Below are 23,440 nucleotides of genomic sequence, written 5' to 3' on the forward strand. Positions count from 1 at the left end.
CTCACGGAGTTGGCAAACGGCTCAAGGACAGTGAGGGTGCAGGCCCTGTGGAGAATCAGATAACCCTGGAGGGTGCACGAGACAGGACATCCAGTCACCTCGTCTGCCTATTTCAAATTCTTTCACAGTCTTTCCCGACACCCTCATGAGCACATTTCCCAAGCACCCGCACTAGCGCCCTCTGGAGCACACCCTCTAAGAACTTTTGTGCCGTGAGCCATTATGCCTACTGATTCTACGTTTATGTACTTTGGCTGCTTTCCTCCTCATTTCAGATGAGGCTCAGAGAGGCTAAGTGGCCTGCCCACTAGTCATAATGAGGTCTTCCAGCTTTTGAGCTCTTTCCCCAAGCATCCCCAGAGGCAGAGGGGCGTGAAGGCTGCTGCAGGTGTGAGGGGCTTCATTTTCGCTCATGTGAATTTTACGTTTTATTCCCTCATTCATCCAGGTTGGCTTAAACACAAAAACAGTGTTTTTACATCACTCACTATTTTGGGTTGAATTGTGTCCTCCAGAAAGATATGTTGAGGTCCTAACCCGCAGTACCTCAGAATTTCACCTTATTGGAAATAGGGTTGTTGCAGATGTAATGAATTAAATTTCGATGAGATCACACTGGAGTAGGGTGGGCCCTTAATTCAACATGACTGGTGTTCTTCTAAGCAGAGGGGAAGAGACACAGAAACACAGACACGTGAGGGAGAATGCCATGTGACCACAGGGGCAGAGACTGGAGCGATGGAGCTGCAAGATGAGGAATGCCAAGGATTGCCAGCAACCACTGGACACTGGAAGAGGCCAGGAAGGACCCTCCGCCAGAGCCTTCAGGGAGCACGGCCCTGCCGACACCTCGACTCTCAACTTATAGACCCCAGATCTATGAGAGAATCAATTTCTGTTGTTTCAAGCCATCCAGCTGGTGGTACTTTGTTATGGCAGCCCCAGGAAATGAATACACTCACTGTGGAGACAATAGATGCTCCAAGAAGTTCCAGGCTTGTCCTGTTCCTTTGAGGAACCCCCACCCCACCCCTGTTGTACCCATCGGTGTGGGAGTCTCCATCTAACCCACAGACCTGGAGAGGTGTGTGCTGATGAGCCCCCCGAACCCTTCCCCTCCAAAAATTCAGTGTTGGCTTTAAATGCTGGAAGTTGAGAGGGAAAAGCTACTGACATATACAAAGGCTTATCAGGTAGATGCTGAGGTATCCCCCAGAACTTGGACATGAGGGAAGCGAGGCTGCTCACTGAGCGCTATTGTTAAGACCATCACCCACGGTATTTAGATCAGAGATGTATAAGCTTGCTGGAAACATTCCCAGGCTTGGGAACTCTTCTCCAGGCTGAATTCCTGAGAATCTCCATGTACATCAGGATGAGGGCTCATCTATCACGGAATGGGTATAAGGAGAGGCACCGAGGTGGGTGCGGGCAGTGCCTCGCAGGGCAGGAGGAGGACTAGGCTGCAGACTTTGGGGCCTCCCCGCCCTATCGGTGGGGGCTGCGGCTTCCCAGCATGAGCCGCGCGCAGGGAGCCTGCGACGGGGTCTGATCCCGATGATGACGGCTGCAGGGAGCTTAGGGGTCAGGACATTGGGAAGATTCCGGTTCTGGAGACAAGGCAGTTTGATAGTGGAATGGCGCCACTTAGCACTCGGTCCTTCCACTCCTCCTTGTTCCACCCAAGCCCCTGGATGTGCCCTGCCAGCTCTGCCTGCGGAAGGAAAGGCGTGCCGGCCGGTCCTTCAGGGCCCTGGTCTCTCACAGCGGTTCGCAGAGAGCAGGTCACGTGGCTCCGGTCCTGAGCCCGGCTCCCTGCGTAGCCCTGATCATGCGCACTGTGCGCATTTCCGGTCCCCGGGACAGGAGTTTTCACGGCACATTGAGGCGCTGGGTTTCGACGTTTACCTTCATCTCATTTTCTGCCCGTTTGCGTGAGTCTGCCTGTCCGGGCCTGATGAAAGTCACGTCCCGCCGCCTCTTTGCAGACATGGTCTCTATACCACCCAGACGCCTGTCCTCTGCTGGCTTCTATACCGGGCACCGGGCCCAGCACTTCACATGCATGGTCTCGTTTTCATCTCCACAGTCCTGTGAATTAGGGACTATGCCTTGCTCTCCCCGAATTTCGAAGACATAGCAATAGAAGCCGAGACAGTTCAGTAATTTGCCAGAGGCCACACACAGGTCTGCGGCCGAGGTGGGATTGGAATTCGGGTCTGTCTGACTCCACAGCTGGGCTCCTCCCACATCACCTCAGGAAGAGCCACCATGTGATGCAGAAGGTCCAAACCCACCAGGGCACTGAGCAGAGGGACTTTCTGAACCTGCCTGCCCTCTGCCCACTGGGCCCACTCTATGCTGCTTTACTGGCCTGGCTTGAATACGTGGGTCCTGTTTCCAGCCTTACCCTAGGCAGGCCCAGGTAGAGAACATCACCATGGTAACCCTTGTTTCTGAGGGGCAGCATATTGCTCTGGAAAAAATGATACCTTGGTTCCCAACACTTAGAGCTCTGCAGGTCTGTGGGACGAGTTTAATTGGCACTGTTCGCAGTTGGCTCAGCAGAGACACTTCTTGGCTTTATGTCCCTGATGTGGTATCCAGGATACCAGGAAACATGATGTGTTTGCTCCTAGAGAAGAGGGAGAAAGGGAGGCCGGGTGTCTCGTCTGCATTGGCTCCAGGCTGTCTGATGAGAGGGGCTGGCAGGGCTGGTGCTCTGGCTGGGCTACCGGGTCACCTGGGCTGTGCCCCACCTGTGTCCTCAGATGAGGGTCACCTGGGCTATGTCCCACCTGCATTTCCCCCTACCCCAATTAGAGTCAGTTGGGCTGTGTCCCACCTGTGTCCCAGATGAGGGTTGCCTCCCACCACTACCACCTGTTCCATGTTGAAAACCTGGCATGACCTTGTTCTCTTTCCACTGGCCCCCAGTAGGTAGAGAATAAGGGGTGGCCTCAAGCGTTTGAAAGATGGCTATGAGCCATTGCTGGCTGGTCAGCCAGCGCCATTCCCCTTTCTTTCTTCCTGAAAGTGTCTGCATGGTAACCTCATTCCCTTTACAGGTGCTCACGCTCCCAGGCTCCCTGGCAGCCCAGGTGGCCAGGAGACAGAGCTTTGGCCAATGAGATGTTACGGGGTGTCTCCCAGGAGGCTTCTGTGGAATCTGTTCCCTTCCTAGTAAAAGCAGCAGACCGGGGGAAAGAGCCCCTTTCTACCTCCTCTTCAGGATCACTCATGTGAAGACCTGCTATTTGCGGCCACCTCGAGGCTGGAAGAATGGTAGACACTGACCAAGCCTGCTGATACGATGGAGCTACAAACCGCCCTGCATGCACCCACCGACAGACTCTTGCTTTGTGACATAATGAAATGCCTCTTCTTGCCTGAGCCCTCGCTACCCACAGTGCAACCCCACATCAGCAGGTTCAGTATCGCCTGGGAGCTGGTTAGAAATGCGGACTCCCAGGCCCCTCCCCAGACCCACTGAGTCAGAATATACATTGAAGAATGATCCCCAAGTGATTGTGTGCATAGAAAAGTGTGAGAAACACTGACCAGAGAGAGAGAGTGGGAGAGAGAGAGAGAAATATAAACGCCTTGTAAGAACTGCCTTTTTCTGGAGATTCATTTTCTCGGCGGTATTTTTGTGTTTATGCCTCTTTGAGCTAGGAACAATGAAGTCTTAATTCTATTTAAAAGGAAGACAAAGCTTCCCCCAACCCAACCTCTCCCTATCTAGCTGCAGGAGTGGCCATGGGGTTGCCAGCAGGTCCACAGGGATGGCTGCGGGCGGAGGCGGTGCTGGCCCCTGGCTCCTTCCTCTTAGAGACAGATCTGCCCTCGTTGCCTCTGAAGTCTGGGCTTTAAGTCTAGAAAGATTAAAACCAGCGTGTTCAAAGCAGAGCCCTGAAAAATAAAACGTGTTGCCGGAGGCTTTTTCTTTCAAAAAGTTTGTTTCCCTCCTCAGACGAGCCATCAGGATGCTTGGAGGAGAAAACTCATTGTGAACTTGAGCTTCAAGGAACTGTCAGGAGATTTTGTGGAAAAAGGGAGTTCTTTCTTAAGGAAGCGTGTTTGGTTCCTGGAAGTACACAAAGAGCTCAAATCCCACTGTATTTTCTCTTCCCAACGCCAGGATTTTAGCGTGTGTGTGTGTGTGCGCGCGCGTGAGTGTGTGTGCATGTGCGAGTGTGTGTTTCCCCTTCTAACAGGGCTGAGAGCGGGAGAAGCATCCTAGCTGACAGAAGTTTGGGGGTGGAGGCATCTCAGAGCTGTAGAAGTCAGAAGGGTTTCCGGCTGTTAGAGCAGGAAGGAAGGCACCTCAGCTGCTAGGTCAACGCCTTCCTCCCCAACCCTCCCTGCAGAAGGGAAGCCTGGGGCTCCGAGGGAACCAGGGCTCTCCTGAGATCCTATGGCTGCAAGTGGCAGCATCAGGTCCAGAATCCAAGTGCAGGCTCCTTTCTCCACCTGCTAGCACCCCCGCACACACCCCTGAGTTATCAGGAGAGGAACTTGGGGCTCACCTGGATTCCCCTTTATTTTGTCAGGGAGGCTGCCCAGAAAGGGGGCATTGCTGGCAAAGTTCTCAACTTTGCCTCCTTCTAGCTGTCATTGACCTCCCCGAGCCTCAGTTTTGTCACCCCATTGAGATGGAGGTAACAAAGGAGTCGACCTTTACTGCCTTCCTCACCCCACCTTCTAGGGAGTAGCTTTTGTCTGCCGTGCTTGAAAGCATGGTTTTCTCCCTGGTGAATGAGGCGAAGAGTCTAGAAGCAGAACTGAAGAAGCCAAGGGAAGGGACTTGATTACTACCTACTAGAGGAAGAGAGAGATCTGGTGGGCAGGGGGCCGTGGAGCCGAGATCCAGGGGGTGGGAGTATGGGGAGAAAGAGAGAGGAGGAAAAAGTGCAGCTGGGTGTGAGACTCGAGGAGAGTGTAGAGGATGTTTTAAAGAAACATGAGTGTCCTATGATGTAACTCACCCCGGAGGCAAGACCTTTAGTCAGGACCCTTCCCGCACTCCGTGTACCCAGAGCCATGTGTTCCAGAAAGAGGAGCAACTTTAAGCCAACTCTCTCTTGGCATTCTTGGGAACGGGATGCAGGGAGCAGAGTGGGGCTAGGGGGATCACAGAGAAAGATGGAGAGTCAACTCAAAGATGCATTATTGACTGCAAAAGGCAGCTAGCTGCCCAGTCCTGCAGACTCTCAAAGAAATCTATGGAATATGTCTTAGAACTGTCTACCCAACGAACAGAGTGGGAAACACTGTTAGCTTCTGACCCCATTGGTCAAGAGTGTCCCATAAGGTGTTAATTTGCAAGTTGGGAGGGAGGGCTCTCCAGTTAGCATAAATCCTGCTCAGAGCTGGTTGCTGTAGCAAAGGTGGAGTGAGCAGAGGGCTGAGGGAACTCTGGAGGGGTGCACAACAGCAGTGCAATACTGGCCCCCACCACACACAAGAGGGTGCCTGCAAAGGGGCCTCTTGACCTTGCACTTGCATAACCAAGGACTGAGGCTGGACCGAGCACAGACAAAGACGATTGGCTTCCAGGTGGCCGCCATCTCTGCCTGTCCTTTTGCACAGTTTCACCTGTGCCTTCCTAGACTCACGTAGTCTCTAATTTAATTAACACTTGTCACCCTATTAAAAGAAACCTCAGACTTATGCTCTCTATATAGTCCTAAACCCTGATTTTTTAAATTTACTATTACAGCATAAGTATTTTTCATGTTCTGTCAAGCTCCTGTGAATTTCATCATCGGTGGCTGCCTGACGTCCTTGCGTGGCACACAGCTGGGGAACGGCGTTGCTACTCCACACGACACCACGGTGGACATCTTTTTGCAGAAAGTATCTTACTCTCCCATTTAACTGGTGAGTCTTATATGGTCATCCTACTTCTATTTATTTAAAACGATGTAGTGGGAGGACTTGACAAGCATAATTGTCCCTTTTTGATGAAGTCTAATTTATCAGTTTTTGCAAATGTTGCTTTTTTATGAGTTTGGGGCTGCCCTCCCCTATGTGGAGGGGTAGGAAAGGAGCCAAAAGCCTCTCACAATATAGGAGACCCTCAGGTTTGACAATTCCCAGAAGGACCACAGCACATGCTGAAAGCTGTTGTACTTGTGGTCACGGTGTATTACAGGGAAAGGACAGAGATTAAACCCAGCCAAGGGGGGAGGCATGTGGGGCAGAGCGCAGGGGGCACAGATCTCCCAGGTGTCCTCTCCCAGGGGAGTCAGGGACTTCTGTAGCGACGTGGATAACACACGTAAAATTTTGCCGACCAGGGCAGCTCACCCGATGCTTGGGGTCCAGAGTTTTTACTGGAGCTTGGTCACGTTGACTTGGTTGATTGCTCATGGCTGGCCTCTGTCTGCAGCCCCTCTGGAGGTCTAGCTGATAAGGCATGGCCCAAAGACAGCGCCCCCCCCCCCCAGAAATCACATGGTTAGACTATCCAGTGTGGTCCAAGGCCCCCAGTAAACAAAGACAATTATCAGGCAAGACATTCCAAGGGCTTAGAGGTCACCTCCTAGGGGTCAAGGACAAAGGCCAGACCTTTCTTTGGGTGACGTTAACTCCTTACAACACAGTCCCTGAGTACATACGTGACCGTGAGCACACAGACCTACACAGAGACATCCAGGAATGGAAGCTCCCTAAGTTCTGGGTTGCTCGAGGAGTCAGTTCCCAAAGACTTCTCCTCCCCTCCCTTCCTCCTTTCTTAACTACAAATAGACACCTGAAGTCCTTCCCCACCCCCCCCCCAACCCCGGTCCCTTCCCACTGGCAGTCTCTTTGCCAGTCAGTGGTGGCAGTCAGTCCCTTCCCTAAGTTTCGGGGAGCCTCCCTGACTGGTGTCTTAGTCCGTTCGGACTCTATAAGGAAGTGCCACAGACCGGGTGGTCTATAAACAACAGAAATGTATTTCTCACAGAGTCGGAGGCTGGTAGCCTGAGGTCAAGGTGCCCGCGTGGCTGAGCTCTGGTGAGGGCCCTGTTCCGCCCTGTACACAGTCACCTTCTTGTGTCATCCCAGTGAAAGCGGAGAGCAGATAAGGGAAGCCAGAAGGCACTAATCCCATTCCTGGGGGCTCCCCCCTCATGACCTCATCTAATCCCAATGACCTCCCAAGGCCCCACCTCCTCATACCATCACATTGGGGGGTAGGGTTTCGACATACGAATTTGGGGGACACAAACATTCAGCCCTTCACAACTGAGGTGGCTATTGGTCCATACTCTCTGTTGGGGTTACCTGTGGTCAAATTGTCCCCACAGATATGGCTGGACACTCAAGCCTGGGCCACAAACCAGGACATTACGGCACATGCAGTGTGGGTAAGTTCCCCTCCCTGGGCACCGATCTGCGGCTGTGGGGATGAAAGATTTATGAGCTCATTACCAATTGCTGGTGACTTCCTGGGCCACTTATTTTCTGTCACTGTGAAAGGATGGTGATAATCGAACGTCAAACCAACCAATTAAAATGCATGTCCGGAAATGCCATTGTGAAATATTTGGGGAGCGTTCTTTCAGTGACTCGTTGGATCCACTCTTCGGATGTCTTTTTTCCCTGCTTTGACCAAAACAGGGAAATTAAAAGCACATGGCAGCTCTCAGGCATGTTTTGAATTTTCAAATCCCAGCTCCCAACCGGAGGCCCGAGTGGCCGTCACCCTGTTTCTGGGCTTGGCATCTCCTGGGTGTGTGCACGCGGAGGTTCTGATGGCCTGGAAGGCCAGGGCTTCCTGAAGGAGCGCCAGGCGGCGAGCTCCAGGCGTCCCGCGGAGGTGCCCGCAGGAAGCGAGCTCCGGGCCGGCGGGCGGGGGGAGGCCCGCGTTCCTTTGGAGCGTTTCAGGCCCAAGATAAGCTGCCGTGGAGCCCCGGGCTGCTGGCAGCAGGGGCGCCCGGTTGTTTTGACTGCTGACAGAGTCAAACTGGAGAAGGGCCTCTAGTTCAGGAGGCGCCGGGAGCAGACGAGGCCTCAGTCGGTCCGCAGCCGGGGGGCAGGTCTGGAGGCAGCGAGGGGCTGCGGGGAGGAGTCCGCGCGGCCTTAAGAGGACCCCGGGGGGCGCGGGCACGGGGTTTTCTCGAGAAAGTTAAAGCCACCCACTGTTTAGTTGAAGCCTGCCTTTTCGGTGCGTTTCGTTTATCTGGGGTGAGAGGGCGCCGGGGTGGGAGCCGTGCTGGAGAGAGGGGCCCAGGGACCCCGGGCTCCTCGGAGGAGTTGGGCATCCCAGGAAAGACGGCTGCGGCGGGAGGGGCAGCGCGTGGGCCCGAGCAGCTGGTGCGGGGCTGGGGGTGGGGGAGAATGGGGTGAAAGGGGGATGTTTGTCGAGTCAAGGCAAACCAAGGAGGCCCCGCTGCAGGGGAGCAGGACCCGGTGGTCGGGCATGTGTGTCCCCACATCTTGCCCTTGCTAGCCATTACAGATGGGGTACGGGGTGTGGGTGAGAGGCAGCAGGGGGAGGGGTGTGCAGGGCGGGGTGCACACTCGCCCTGGCAGGGCCCCTTGCCTCTCTGGACTGTCACCAAAGCAGGAGCTCTTAGGTGGCAGGTCACTTGGAGGTGGCCATTTCCAGATACTCTTGCGGAAGGCTGAGGAACGTTTCCCAGCAGGAGTAGAGGTGGGGAGGGGTAAGCAACAGGCAGGACTTTGGCCAGAGCACTCACTTCAACCCAGGATCCAAAGGGAAGTGAAGCAGCTGGTCCAGGGGCATATGAGGCCTCTTCCAGGGTGGCCTCCCAGCTTTCCTCCTCCCAGACCTGTTGTCTGCTAGGTCTTTGGTTTACCTGGTCTCTGCTCACATGCAGTTGCTGTTCTGCAATTTCCCTTTTGTCAGGGACACTGGGGACTCTAACCCATAAAGCCACCCATGGGGCGACCAGGAAGCCCCCAGGTCCCAGAGGCTGAGTCAGCTCCATTCACTCTTATCTGCCAGGGCCCCAGCCCATTGGCTGCTCAGACCCCTCACTGGGGCCACCCATAAGCCATCACCCCTCCTGGCACTGCCTGCCCCACCCTATCATGTGTGGCAGCCGGCTTTCTCAGATCTCTTTACAAGGACCTCAAGATGTCTTCTGGCTTCAAGCCTGCTGGCTTCTGGAGGATTCCCCAGCCCAGCCTCCAGTCCAGGGACCAGCTACAGGCTGCCTGTGCGAAGACCCCCTGCTGCACTCAGGACCACACGTGGCTTCCCAGGCACCCACTGGGGCATCCCCACATCCCAGTTACTGCTTACATGTAAGAAACCACCCCAGACTTAGTGGCATGAAACTACTTTTTTATGGTCACAGGTTCTGTGGGCCAGGAATCTGGAAAGAAGTCAGTGGGGATGGCTTGTCTTGATTTCCTGATTTCCAGGAAGACCCAAATGCTGTGTTATCTTGGGCAAGGTGCTTCACCTCTCTGTGTCCCGATTTCCTCATCTAAAAAGTGAGGATGATATTCGTACTTACAGGATCATGGGGAAGAGTAAATGACTTAATGGTGTGTAAAGGGTTTAGAATGGTGCCCGGCATGTGCCAAGTGCTGTGTAAGTTTTTGCTCTTCTGATGGTTTGTTAGAATTAGCTAATTCAATTCTCACAGCAGGTACTGTTATCAAGCCCATTTCTGGATGTGGACACTGAGGCACTTTTTGCTAGTCTAGTGTCCTTGAAGTGTGGAGCACATGAGGCTGCCAGAGAAGGAGACGAAGGAAGAGGAGAGTCAGTCCTTCCTGTAAAGGGAGCAGCCTTTGCAAAGGCCCAGTGGTGAGCTAGAGCACGGGGTAGGTAAGGAGCTGTCTGTGGAGTGTGGCTGGAGCCTGGAAATCCAGAGGGAGCAGTGGTGAGGAGGAGGGGAGAGAGTTGGCAGAGCTGGGTGAGGCCCACGGGCCCCCAACAGAGGAGCGTTTGCTGGGTTCCTGTCATGTGCTTGGCCCTGCAGTGGGTCTAAGAATTTAAGGAGTGAGTCTGTCCCCTCCCTGAGAGGCTCTATCAATTAGAGTGCATTTGCCTGGTACTCAGGAAACCTGAACAGCAATGACTTAAGGAAGTAAAGGGGTTTTCCTCACATAACATTAAATCTGGAGTCAGGCAGTACGGGGTTGATGCAGCAGCTCAGAAGCCAGTGGGGGCTCCATCCTCTTCCTGTCTTCCTGCTCTGCCTCACGGTTTAAGTCCATGCAGTTTTAGTCCTCATGCTTGCAATATGGCTGCTGTACCTGCAGACATCACATTCATGTTCCAGGCACACACACACACAAAAGACAAAGAGTAAAGGGCAAAACCAAAATGGAGCTAGGTGGCTGGGTCCATCCCCTTCAAGAAAGCTTTTCGGAAAGCCAGACCATGTTGCAGGGCCAGCCTAATTGCAAGAGAATCCAGGCCGTGCTACCCTTTTGTCCACTGCCCTGGACAAAGCGGATGCTCTCTGCATTCTGAAGAAGGGGAGAATGGGTGTTTGGGAGGTAACCAGCAGTGTCTGTCACGGGAGTCCAGCTTAAGGGAGAGAGACATGTGAACAGATGATTTCAATAAACCCTGGTTGCTGCCACAGAAGAGGTAAGCCGAGGGCATGGGGCCAGCAGGGGGCATCTGACCCAGGGAGGGCTCCTCAGAGAAGGTGGTGTCTGGATTGAGTGTTAGAGACAATAGGAGCGAGCAGAGGAAGAAGAGTGGAAGGCAGAGGGAACAGCACCCTTGCTGCAAGACGGGTCACTGGAAGAGCAGGTCAGTGTTCCCAGCTCTTCACTGCCCCTTGGTTTGGGGGTTGGCTGGTGACTTGTTTTGGACAGTGGGACATTAAGACCATGGCACAGGCACTGCTGGCCTTGCCCTCTGGCCCTCTTGTGATCCACCATAAGAAAGGCATGTCCTGGGGAGCTTCTAGAAAAGGGGGTGAGCTTGGAATGTATGATCTCTGGGCCCTTCCAGCCCTGAAATCCTGCTATGCTTTTAAAGCATTATGTGCATACACATATTACTGGGATTTCTTTGGGAATCAATGAAAACAGGGCATTTTTGCCTAATGCATAGATCTTGGAGCCTAATTTTGACTGTGTTATTATGATTTGTTATGGTTCTATCTTTAAGCTCCACAAATTTTGTTTACCACTATATCCGTAGTTTCTAGAAGAGAGCCTTGACACTTAGCAGGTTGTCAACAAGTATTTGATGAATGAATGAATGAAGGATGAATGGCTCAGAGTCTAGAAGAGGAGCTAACAGGTAAACAGAAGATGAACACATGGTGAGGCAAGTGCGGTGGATGGAGAAGCGCATAGGGTTGCAGGACCCACAAGTTCTACCTTGAAACACACACGAGAGAGGCTTGGGAGATGCCAGTTTCTCTGGATGTGCACTACTTACAAATATTTTGGCATAGACAGAAGATTTCCAAAGAATGTTTACAAATTAGAGTGTTTCTGAAATGTATGCATTTCAATTAAATTCACTGTATTATGTGAAATCGTTGTTGAAGACACCATCTCTCTCTGTACACTAATTAGCAATCAAAATGCCGATGTGTTTTGCAGATTTAGCAGAGGCTGCAAAGATAATCTTCGATTCACTGGAAAACAAAATTAATAGATGTGTGAGATTCTTTCTAATAATCTCCACTTCTAAATGAGCTCTGGAAACTTGCCGAAGAACTAGGCAAGCATTCAAGCCTGACTTCTCGGATTTTTTTAATTGATGCTGTTTTTGTGTGCTAGAGATTACTCTGAATTGAGAAAAAGAGCCAGCGGATAGGACTTCCAAGTCTCCCCCTGCTAATCCTTATGTGTGAGGCAGTGGAAAAAAACACCAGATTTGGGGCTTCAATTGGTTCCAGGGGCCACATCTTCCTCCCACCCCTCTGTGGGTGGTAGGCTTCTGCAGGCCAGGAACCCTGCCCAGCTGAGCTTGAGGTTACCAGCTCAAGCACAGTGCTGGGCTGTATACAGCAGGTGCTCATTGGCATATGTGGAATGGATACGTTAATGAATTGCTATGGGAACTGGAACCCCTAACCTTTAATAAAATGTGTCAAACTTAGAGAACAGTTGAAAACTTGTACCCTTCATGTAGATTTGATTTAGCATTTTGCCATATTTGATTGCCTTCTCTCTGTATGACTGTGTCTGTGTCTATATCTATACATATCTACCTACTGTATATATGTTGTGTATACCTGCACACATACATACACATGTATCATTTGAAAATAAATTCTGACCGGTAGGATATTTCACACCTAAATCCTAACCCATCGCTACAAATCTCCTGAGAACAAAGATAGTTTCTCATTTCACCACAATATTCTTGTTACATTTTGAAAAATAACAATTATTTTAACTATATAATATCCGGTCTATGCTCGTATCTCCCCAACTGTCATCAGAAGGTGTTTTACAGCTATTTCTTAAAAATTGGGATCCAATTCAGGCACAGATATGGCATTTGGTTGTTATGTCTCTAACTCTTTTGAATCTAGAGTGGTCCCTCCACTTTTTCTTTTCTATGACATTATCTTTTGGAAGCGTGCAGGCCAGTTGTCTTGTAGAGCGCCCCACGTTCTGGATTCACCCTATTGTGTCCTTGTGGCTGTGATATGTTCTTCTGTCCCCTGGATCTCCTCTCACTGGGAATTAGGTCTAGAGGCCTCATTTGATTTCTTTGGTGAAATGTGACTTCCTGGGTGAGGGTGGGGCCTTTGCAGCCCTTGGGAAGCCCACAGCATCAGGCTGTGTCACTGCTGTCATCTGATCACTTGGTTGAGGTGGCAGCAGCCAGATGGCTCTGTGTTAAGGCTGCTTTTCCCTCTGCCACTAGCCATCTGTGGGGTGACACGTTGGCATCGTGTGAATATCTTGTTCCCCAACAAGGTGTTGATTCTAGCTGGAATCCGTTATTGCACTGGGGTTGCAAAATGGAACTCTTCTGTTCCTTTTGCATCCTAGAGCTGGGGCTATTCCACACAGAAGAGCTTCCCACCCACCCGGGAAAGCTCTCTCACCTCTCTGAGCCTCCTTTTCTTTAGGAAGACTAACTTCAGCTCTCAGAAATGTTCTAAAACTCAGCGAGGCAAAGTCCAATTTATAAACTGTCAAGTTCTGTATTTGTTTTTGCAAACCGGGGAAACTGACTACCGCTGCAAGCTGGCCAGTCTGGCCGCTGCTGAGGACCACCGGGAACCCAGTGTGTAATGAGCGTTGTTTGAGTGAATGATTGAGCATCCAAAACATAGGTGTTCCAGAGAAAGAGCCATAAATTCACATGGAGAGAACTGCATTATATCCAGGCAAAATTTTATCCTTTGACATTAAAAAAAAAAAAGCTCAAAACTTTCCTTTTTTGCCCTTATTGCCTTGGGCTCTGCTGGTCTCCGTGACTACATCCATGGTTAAGACATCTGGATCCACCTCCTGCTTCTTCAGAAATCACTGCCAGGAAGTTTCCAGAATGGGTCAATGCTGGTTCTCAACCAGGGGTGATTTTGCCCCCTGGGGGACATTTGGCAATGTCTGAAGACATTTTTGTTTGTCACAACTGTGGGGAGGCAGGGTTGGTGCTACTGGCATCTAGTCGTTAGAGCCAGGGCTGCTGCTAACATCCTACACGGCACTGGACACCCCCACAGCAGAGAAACATCTGCCCCCAAATGTCAACAGTGCCCAGGTTGGAAACTCTGGACTACAGCAAGAGACGTTCTCATTTAAAGGGAAGAGACTCAAAGGGCTGTGCAGGGGAGGATGGGGTGGGGGCCCACACGCCACTTTCTCTCGGGGGAGAAGCGCTGAGCGAGGCGGAAGGCTTCCATCAACCGTCACGCCCTGCAGCTTTCAGACCTCGCTTCTCCCCTCTGTCAGCTCCAGGAAGAGGAGGAAGCCAGGAATTTGCTTTTCTCCTCAAAATTGGAAGCTGCCAGGGAGTTGCAAACCTTGGTTCTGAACTGGCGCATCTCCTGGGGTTCTTTTTACCTTCCTAAACGCTGTCTCTTCCTCCTGCACTCAGGCCAGCAGTGGCACACGTGGCCGCCTCCATTACCACCCTGAGGGCCCCGAATGCCTCGGCACGCAGGATGTTTGCCTCAGAGCCTCTTGGCACGTCCTCTGTCTGGAGCCTGAACTCAGGCTCCTCTGTAAGTTGTCTTCATCCAATTGTGTCTTGGCATTGGTGGGCTGCCAGTTGTTCTTGTCCCCTGCACAGAGCATCCTTTAAGGTTTTAAGTCTGCTTTGGCCGTTTGAGGCTAGCTAGTTTTTGTTTTTGCTTTTTTTTTTTATTTTTCTCCTTTCAGTTGATGATCTTATCAACAGTGGAGCAGCGGTTACCATTAGCATCAAGGAGGTTCTTTTCCATAAAGACCTTTTTTCCGTGTAAACAGAATTAAGAATTGTCAGGCAGACCAAAGCTATAATGTTTAACGGTTTTGAACTTTAGGGGTTTTTTTTTTTTTAAATCCTGGTTATCTTGGCTAATTGAAACCTCATGGAAATGAGTGAAAGCTGAAATTGTTTGCCACATTCTTCATTTGGTGGGCGCTCTCTCATCTCTTCTCTCTGCAAAGAAATCTGCACTAATAAACATGTTATTTTTCTTGTGCTAAAACTGAAATGTCTACTTCACTCTTGTCCAAACTAACTAGTGCTTGTAGAAGTATTTTTTTTAATGTTATAAAAATAGTTGATTGTTCAATGAAATTTTGGAAAATATAGAAAAATAAAATGAAGAGGAAAATTACCAATAGTTGTTTAACCAAAAGAAGTCACTAATAACCCTTTGTTTTATTTGCATCTAGCTCCTTTTCTCTGTTAATAGTTATTTTTGGACATAACTGTGATCATACTGTTTATTCAATTCTGTATCACGATTTTTTTAAACATTAGATTACAGGAATTTTTCAAAGTTATAAACCCTTTGTAAAATAATTTTGTATTGTTCTTATTTTTAATTTATATACTACTAGTGACAAATTCTCTTGGTTTTATGTCTTTATTTTACCTTCACTTTTGAACAATATTGTTGCCACATATAGGATTCCAGCTTGACAATTCTTGCCTTTGAGAACTTTAAAAGTGATTTCCAACTGTCTTCTGGTCTCCGTGGTTCCTGATGACAAATCTGCGGTCACTCTAATTGTCACTTCCTGTACTTATAATGTCATTTTTCTCTAACTGCTTTCAGAACTTTTTCTTTATCTTTAGTTTTCAGCAGTTTGATTATGATGTGTCTTAGCATGATTTTCTTTGAGTTTATTTTGCTTGAATTTTGCTGAGTTTCCTGAATCCATAAGTTTATGTCTGTTACCAAATTTTGGAATTTTAAAACATTATTTATTTATTTATTTATTTATTTATTTTTTGCATCACACTCTTTCTGGGTCTCCAATAGAATGAATACTGGACCTTTTAATATTGTCCCAAAGGTCTCTGAGACTATTTTTTTTCCAATCTTTTTTCTCTCTCTTGTTGGATAATTTCTATTCATCTGTCTTCAAATTAACTGATTCTTTCCCTTGTCCTCTCCATTCTGTTATTGTGCCCCTCTAATGATTTTTTTAAAAAAAATTGGCTATTGTATTTTTCAATTTTAAAATTTCCACTTGGTGCTTTCTTATTGGTTCTATTTCTTTGCTAAGAACTTTTAACTTTTTATTTGTTTCAAGAGTGTTCGTCCTTACTTAGTGGAGCATGGTTGTCATCCCTGCTTTAAGGTCTTTGTGTGATAATCCACCATCTGGGTCGTCCTGTGGTTGGCGTGTTGATTGTCTTTTCCTTGAGAATTGTGGGGATTTCCCTTTTTTTTTTCTGTTGAGTAATTTTGGATTGTATCCTGGATATTTTGAGTACTGTGTCACAAGACTCCGGGTCTCGTGGCTGTTAAAAGCCTCTGGTAAATGTTGGTTTTTTGGTTTCAGCAGGCAGCCAACCCAGTTAGCATGAGACTACAACTCCCTACCCATCTGCTCTAGGCTGCAATGTTAATGTCTGTTTAGTTTTCAAGTCTTTGCAGTGCTATTCCGATGTATCTTGTGTATGCACCACCCGGGGTCCAGTCAGGCCCCTGGACAGTGGTCATACTGCGGTTAAGTTCCCAGAGCCATGTCTAGGCTGCTTTGTGTCAGTTCCACAGACACACAGCTCAGCGATGAGCCTGGGACTTCATACTCAGATTTAGGGTGTCTCTTCCTCCAGCTCCCTCCACACTCCAGCTCCCTGGGTCCCTTTCCTGGCACTCTGGCTAGAAAGCTGCGATTTTTAACTTCCTTGTGTTCTCACACACTGCTCGAAACTGGGTCCACCTGGGAGACAAAGCAAGTAGGAAAAAAATGAGGAAGAAAAAATAACAGTCACCCTTCCCACCTCACTCTTAAGAACAGAGGGACCCCCTTTCCAAGTTCCTCTAGTCAGAGGAAATAATTTTCTCAGAATTTTAAGTGCTCACATGGCTGCCATGCCCACTGATGCTAAAAGATTACAGCTTCACAGCAGGGGCTTGCTCAGGGCAGGGCTGGGAGAAAAAAAGGAGAAAAATAAAACAAAATGAGGATTTCCCCTACACCCTGTACTACAGGGGCTGCCTTACTGGTTCTCGGGCCAGAGAGAGGATTTCCTTTGGAATTTATTCTGTCCACTTCTGCTGCACAATTCCAGCATTTGGCTGCCTTAGTGTCTAAGCCAGAAAATATGGGGGAGGGACCCCAGGACACTCACTGCCATATCTGTATTTCTTCGTTTTGATTTCTCTGTCCACGCTGCTTGTTCTTATTTATTTTTTTTGAATACTCTGATAGTTATTTCATATATTCTATCCAGGTTATTAGTTGTAATCAGTGGGAGAGATAGAGTGGGGTTTACCTCCCAGCCAGAATCAAAGTCCATAACACTATTTTTCATAACTGCATAATATTTCATCACGCACGTGTGTCATGATTCCTTGAAATTTTCTCCTGTTTGATTTTAGATCATTTCTATTTGTTTTCATAATTATAAGTAAGTTGCAGTGGATATCTTGTTCTGTATTAAGAATTATTATCTCATAACAGATATTCAGGAGTAGAATTACTGAGCCAAATAACGTGAACATTTTTAGACCCTTGTGCTTCCCTCTGTCTAGAATGCTCTACTCCATATTTTCCTGCAAATGAGTGCTACTTGTCATTCAATTCTCAGTTTAAAAGGAGACCCCTGACTCCACCACCACCTGCCGTATATTCTTGATCATGTCACCCTATTTTAATTTCTTCCTGGCTCATATCTCTGTATAATGTTGTCCTGTTCATCAGTTGTTTGGTACGTGTTCCCACTGTAATGTCGTCCCTTCCAGTACAGGGGTCTGTCTCTCTCATTTGCTGTTGTATCCCCAGCACCTGGCATGGTGCCTGGCACACAGTAGGTACTCAATAAAGGTCTCTTGAACAAATGATATAACATAGTGTTAAAGCCTATGTGTTCTTAGTCAGACTGCTCAGGTTTGAATCCTGGCTCAGATCTCGAAAGTCTGTTGCAGGGTGTAAATGATAATGTTTGAAAAGCTGAGTGCCTGGGGTACGGGAGCATTTTGTGGGTATTAGTACTTACTGTGCTGTAATCAAATTGCTACTTCTGTAAAATGGGGCTAGCAATTCTTCTCCCCTCTTCAAGGTACAAAAAGAGAATGTCAGTGAGAGCACATTTGGTTGTTAGGTAGGAAGGGGCCATTAAAATCGGAGGCATTATGTCTGTTATTATGCGTACAAAATAGCAAGAAAATTTCAGCCGTCTTGTGAGGCCCATTACAGCCCTCCACCAAGAGTGGCAGTTAAAATGAAGGTTCTGTCCGCGGGCCCTCTCAACAACCTGACGTCTTTGCAATGTCTCCTTTTGAAGGAAAGTGTTGAAGAAAATCCAGGCTGTGTAATTTAATTATTTTAATGACATTAAAAATATTAGTCACTGTAACTTTCCTTCCTGTGGCTGAGCACTTCAAAGTGGGTCCTTAATTAGAAATGGATTGAAGGATCTTTCCTATGGGCATCTCCAGGGAGATGTTCCAGGAGGCTTGTGAACGTTCTGACTTATTTTGGCAGCTGGTGATTGTATAGGTCTGTTTTCATCTCCCACTCTCTCCCTCGCTGCCTCCAGCTCTTTCCGGAAGTCCGTGCCTCCACCCCACCTCACTCAACTTCAAGAGAGCCAGGCTTAGCCTCCCCTCCCACCCTCTGTCTCCGTCTCCGTGTGCTTCCGTCCTGCTCTCTGTGTTTCCATCTGTCCTCCTTCCTCCTCCCCTCCCTGCCCACCCCACCGCCAAAGGACAGGCAGAGACAGCTTCAGCTAGAGAGCTGGATGGGACCCTTGAGAGAACGTAGCCAGATCAAACTAACGAATGTTAATTTGACGCCTGCTCTATGCCGGGCTCTAAGCTGAGGGAGAGAAGGTCTCGCCCTTGAGGAGCTTCTGAGTTAATACGATCAGACGCACATGCAGGGAAAGTTTAACAGTCGGAGAGAGCTTAAGGCAGTCTGTGAAAAATTGCCGACTGCAGTGAATAGAAACTCCCATGGGACCGTGGGAAGCAGCAGGCCCTGTCACACCTAGCTGGTGTGTGTGTGCTGGGTGGTGACTTGACGCCTTGGCTGTCTCAATTTTACAGACCTGGACGTGGAGGCCCAGAACACCCTGGACACAGAAGCCCAGTTTATAGTTCATCAGTGCAGAGCAGTTTCTCTACCTCAGGACCCTGCCCTCACCCCGCGAGTCCCATCTCCTACTCTCCCTTCACCCAACCACCTCTGTCACATAAATAGTGGTATTTTGCCCCTACCCGCCGGGATGCAATTCAAGCTCAACTGTGGCCAACATAGTGCTCCCATGGCTGGACATGAGCGGTGGCCATGGTGGTCTCCCGTCCTGTGCTAATTTGGATTACAAACATTTACTTCCTCCAAAAGCATAAAGTAGCATCAGACTCCGAGCTTGAGGACAGAGCAAACCTGTACCAAGTGTCCAGGAATTCCCAGGCTTCCAGAGCTGGCACTGGTTCCCCAGAGGGCATGGAGAGACGCTCTGGTCCAGGTGCTAGAGAGGAACAGAAACCTGCTCAAGCCCAGGAGGGGCTTTGCTGGAAGACTCCGGAGGTCTCCAGCAGAACTCCAGGGCTGGGAGTGCATGCTGGCTTCCAGAGCAACCAGAACCGGAACTGGAACATCTGTGGGACACCTTCTCTGTCTCCTATTGTCTTCTCTCTGCTTAGCTTTCAAAGTAATACTTGTTGAATGTCCACTCTGGACAGACTCTGAAGATATGGTGTGGCTAAACCAGACCCAGTCTCTGTCCTCAGGGAGCTATAGACCAGTGAGGAAAGTTAATGTTACATAAGGCAACAAGCTGGTAAGAAATTACCAGTCGTGTTAAGTACCAGGAGGGAAACAAGCAGCTGGCCAAGATGGAGGATATTGGGGGGGCTTATTTTGGATAGGAGGGTTGAGAGAGGTCTCCCTGGGGGAATGGAGTGCAGAGTGAGATGGACGAGGAAGAAACAGGTGTACAAAGGGCAGGGCAAAGACCATTCAGGCAGAGGGACGGTGAGTGCAAAGGCCTTGAGGCAGGAAAGACTGCACATTTGAGAAACTGAAAGAAGCTGGTTGGGGTAGCAATGGGGAAGGAACCAGAGAAATTGTTGGAGGGGACAGGACCCAAGCAGGTCCAGGCTCAAATGCCTGAGAAAGGAGTTTGCCCTTGATTCTTAGTGTGATGCGAGTCGTTGAAAGGGTTTAAAGCAGGGGAGTGACATGATCTAGTTCCTGGAGGCTGATCCCTCTGGCTGCTGCGTGGAGAGCACAGTGTAGTGGAGCAAGAGAGGAAATGGGGACAAGCTAAGAGGCTGCTGAGCAAACTCAGGCCAGAGATAGCGGTGGCCTGCACGGGAGTAGTGATTTTAGAGAAGAGGAGGAGAAAAGGGGGCTAATGGTTCGTCCTGGAGGTTGACTTGACAAGGCGTGCTGATGGATGCTATGCTGGGGGTGTGGGAAGAGGAAAGGAAGGCTGAGTGCCAGGTTTCTGGCTTAAGTCACCTTCCGGGAACAGGGTGGTGTCATTTACTCAGAGCAAGAAATGAGTTTGGGGGAGCCAATCGCGAATTCACTTGGGATTCAGGTTTGGGATGTTGATGCAACATCTAAGTGGAGAGGTCCAGGAGGCTGCCGGGGGCGCGGGGTCTGCCTGGGACCCATCTGCATGTGCGCTGTTTAAACCCACAGGAAAGGAAGAGCTTCCCTGGAGAGAGGAGGCGGGGAGCTAGAAGAACACGGGGCCCACCTGGGCTAAAGAATGTCTCCATCTAGGGTCTCTGAGAGGGGAGAGGAGGCAGAGCAGGCTGGTCAGGGCGTGGGAGGAGAGCCGAGGAAGTGTGACGTTCCAGAATCCAAGTTGGGAGAGTGTTTGGCAAGCAAGCCACAGTCCACAGTGTCCAGAGCTGCTGAGAGAGTGAAAAAGAAGAGGACAGTCATGCTTGGCCACATGGAGTCCATGGCCGACCTTGGCAAGCGCTGCTTCAGTCTTCAATTTGACCATCCTCATTTTCCCTGCCTCTCAGTTCCCTGCTTAGAACCCCTCCCAGCTCGTACGCTCCATCCCCAAGACTAGCCGCCAACCGACACAGACTGCCTGTCCTCAGGTGGAACGCCAAATGCCCAAGGCAGGGAATTTGTGGTGGTCAACCTGGGTCTATCAGGTGTGTCCGGGACTGAGGACTTACGTAGTTCATGGGCCGAGGGCAGCTCCCAGCTTCCAGAGCACAGGAGGGTGCTGCCCCCTGGGCTGGAACGACACTTGGAAGGATGCCCACTGCATCTGGTGAAACAGCATCTTCCTTTATCTCTGTGGACCTGGAGCTGCTGGTCACCATGGAAACAGAAGCTTTGTTCAGACTGCCCCTTCTCTTCTTCTCACTCCTCCTCCCGTTTTTCTTTCTTTCCCTTCCTTACACCCACTCACTCTCTCCCCTCCACTTTCCTCCCTCTATTTTTATTCCTCATTTTCTGTCTCACATGCCCTGATTTCCTTATCTATTTTTTTAATTATTATTCTATGATGTGTGGCTTTGTGAGCCACCTTTAATTCCCTTTTTGGGAATCGGTTGGCAAATACACACCTGTGTTCAAGTAGACGTATGCACATACCCACCCCCGCACACAAACACATTCATATGCAATAAGCCCAGGGCTCTTTTTCCGAGCGAATGCTACCCGATTATTAAGAAAAGAATAAAGAGTGGGGGAGAGGTGTTCTAGCCTCGTCATTCACCGCACGCCACTTGAAGTACAGGCTTTCCTTTTAGATTGTCCTGAGACCCCGCATTTGGATGAGGAAGCGCTCCTTTGGCATACCTACGTATGACTTAACAGCAGCCAGGGTTTGTCTGCTCTATCGTAATAAACATAGCTATCAGTCATGCTCGGCTAAAAATACCCACAGAGCATCTTTTATTTCATGTATACACACAACCAATCCAGATTCTTCCAAGAATACCTCTGCCAAACTCCATAGTCATTAATCAAATCAAGGCAGAGAGCCCAACAGCTGGTTCGGGTAGGAGCTATGTAGATTTAGGGCTCGTCGTCTCTCCAGAGTGGAGCCTGGGGATCCATCTCTGTCACTATGCAGACTTCCAGCACACTGGGCGATCGGAACCGCGAGGCACTTACAGCATGGACCAGCCTTGTCAGTGTCGTGAGAGAGGAACTGACCAGCGCTGGCTGTCCCTTCGTGACCTGTAGAGCCAGTTGGCAAATGAAACTACAGCAACAAAACACTCGAACCTGTTATTTGACTCCAGAGAGACGAAAATAACTAAACGGTCGACTGGGTTGAGGGTTTTTTAAAAAACTAACTTAATAAGTCATGAGAGTCAAAATGGCAAAAGTGGGTTGTTGACAAGGGCCCAGCATGAAATGAGTTTCCGGCCTTTCACGGCTGGACTGGGGCGGGGTGGGTGTGTTTGAGGTCGTGCTCCTGACCCCTGGCAGTGCTCTCTAAGGTGGTGAGCCCCTCACTGAGTCTCCTAGATGGTGTCAAAGAGGAAAGCAATAGACCCTGGCCACTAGCCCATCCTGGCACCAGCCCGTCCCCCTGCTTTTCCCCGTGGGGGTTGTCCCCGGGGAGGGCCAGTCTGCGGATATGGGACTGTGGCCTGGGCTTTGGAGCAGAGCCCCAGCGTCCAGCCTCTGCTGCCCCTCACATGACCTGGTGAGATGAGCCTCAGTTTCCTGAACTGTGCGCGCACATGGGAACCCCCCCCGCAGGGCTGCCCCGGGGTCCCAGGAGACGGTGCGGGCAGAGCCGCTTGCTCGCAAAGGGTGTGCAGTAATCGTGCCTATTATCAGAGGCCCAGGCGTGCTCTGGGGGTGCCTTTCCCTGCGCAGTGACCAGTGGGTGCCTCGTGTGGCCTTCTGGGCTTGTTCCCCGCGCATCTCTCCAGACTCCTCTCTCACCACCTGTCTGTTTCAGCCATGTTGAATCTCCTGAGTCTCCTGCAGGCCCTCAGCTTCTCTCATCTCTGAGCTCTTGGCCCTCCTTCTGCCCCAGGCCCCTCCACCTGGGCAGCAACTGAGGCCTTTCAGCCTCAGTTCTCATCTCTCGGTGTTCCCTCTGTGAAGTGCCCTGGAGGCTCCAAGACTGGGAGAGGAGGCCTACTTGGGAGACGAGCTGCCTGAGGGTCCCTGCTTTACACGTCATGGCAGTGGCCTGCTCACTTGTCCGCTGGACCGTGAGGCCTCGAGGCCAGGAGTTCCTAGCACCTCCCGGGGGTGCTTGGAGCATAGTAAATGCTTGCTGAATGAATTAGTGACCAAACCGCATCCACCAAGGGAAACATAATTCAGGCCTGTTATGGGTTGGATTGTGTCCCCTCAGAAAAGATATGCTGAAGCCCTAACCCCCGGTATCTGTGAATGTGACCTTATTTGGAAACAGGGTCTCTGCAGATTTAATCAAATTAAGATGAGGTCATTAGGGCTGGCCTTAACCTAATACAAATACTGTCTTTATAAGGAGAAGGAAATTTGGATGCAGATGTGGACACACGGGGGGATGTCCTGAAAACACCGAGGAACAGATACAGAGGGAAGAGTACTGTGAAGGTGGAGGCAGAGACAGGGGCGATGTGGCCACAAGCCAAGGAACGCACGAGGCCACCAGACGCTGGGAGAGCAAAGAAGCATCGTCCCCTAGAGCCTGTGGAGGGAGCGTGGTTCTGCCGACACCTTGATTGTGGACTTCCGGCCTCCAGAACGGTGAGAGAATAAACATGTGTTGTGTTAAGTCCCCCAGTCTGTGGTACTTCGTTACGGCAGCCCCAGGAAGTGAATCCAAGGTCAGTGGTGAGTCAGAGCGCTGGTGTAGTTGCAGGAGAAACGGTTGACACCTGTACCTTGTATCTGTTACAGTTTAGCTCGTTTCCAGAAATATTTAGTAATT

The 23,440-nt window shown here is 50.0% G+C and overlaps 1 long non-coding RNA gene across 1 annotated transcript; it reads right to left on the reverse strand.

The window, feature by feature from the left end:
- Positions 1–488: 488 nt before the first annotated feature.
- LOC139081966 (uncharacterized) lies at positions 489–7,505 on the reverse strand. Its single transcript, XR_011537609.1, has 3 exons — positions 7,420–7,505; positions 6,313–6,411; positions 489–2,635 (listed from the first exon to the last, which is right to left on the reverse strand). It is a non-coding gene; the product is annotated as an uncharacterized lncRNA (long non-coding RNA).
- Positions 7,506–23,440: the final 15,935 nt, after the last annotated feature.

Source organism: Equus przewalskii, chromosome 1 (assembly GCF_037783145.1).
Source record: "Equus przewalskii isolate Varuska chromosome 1, EquPr2, whole genome shotgun sequence".
In the NCBI taxonomy this organism is placed as follows: Eukaryota; Metazoa; Chordata; class Mammalia; order Perissodactyla; family Equidae; genus Equus; species Equus przewalskii.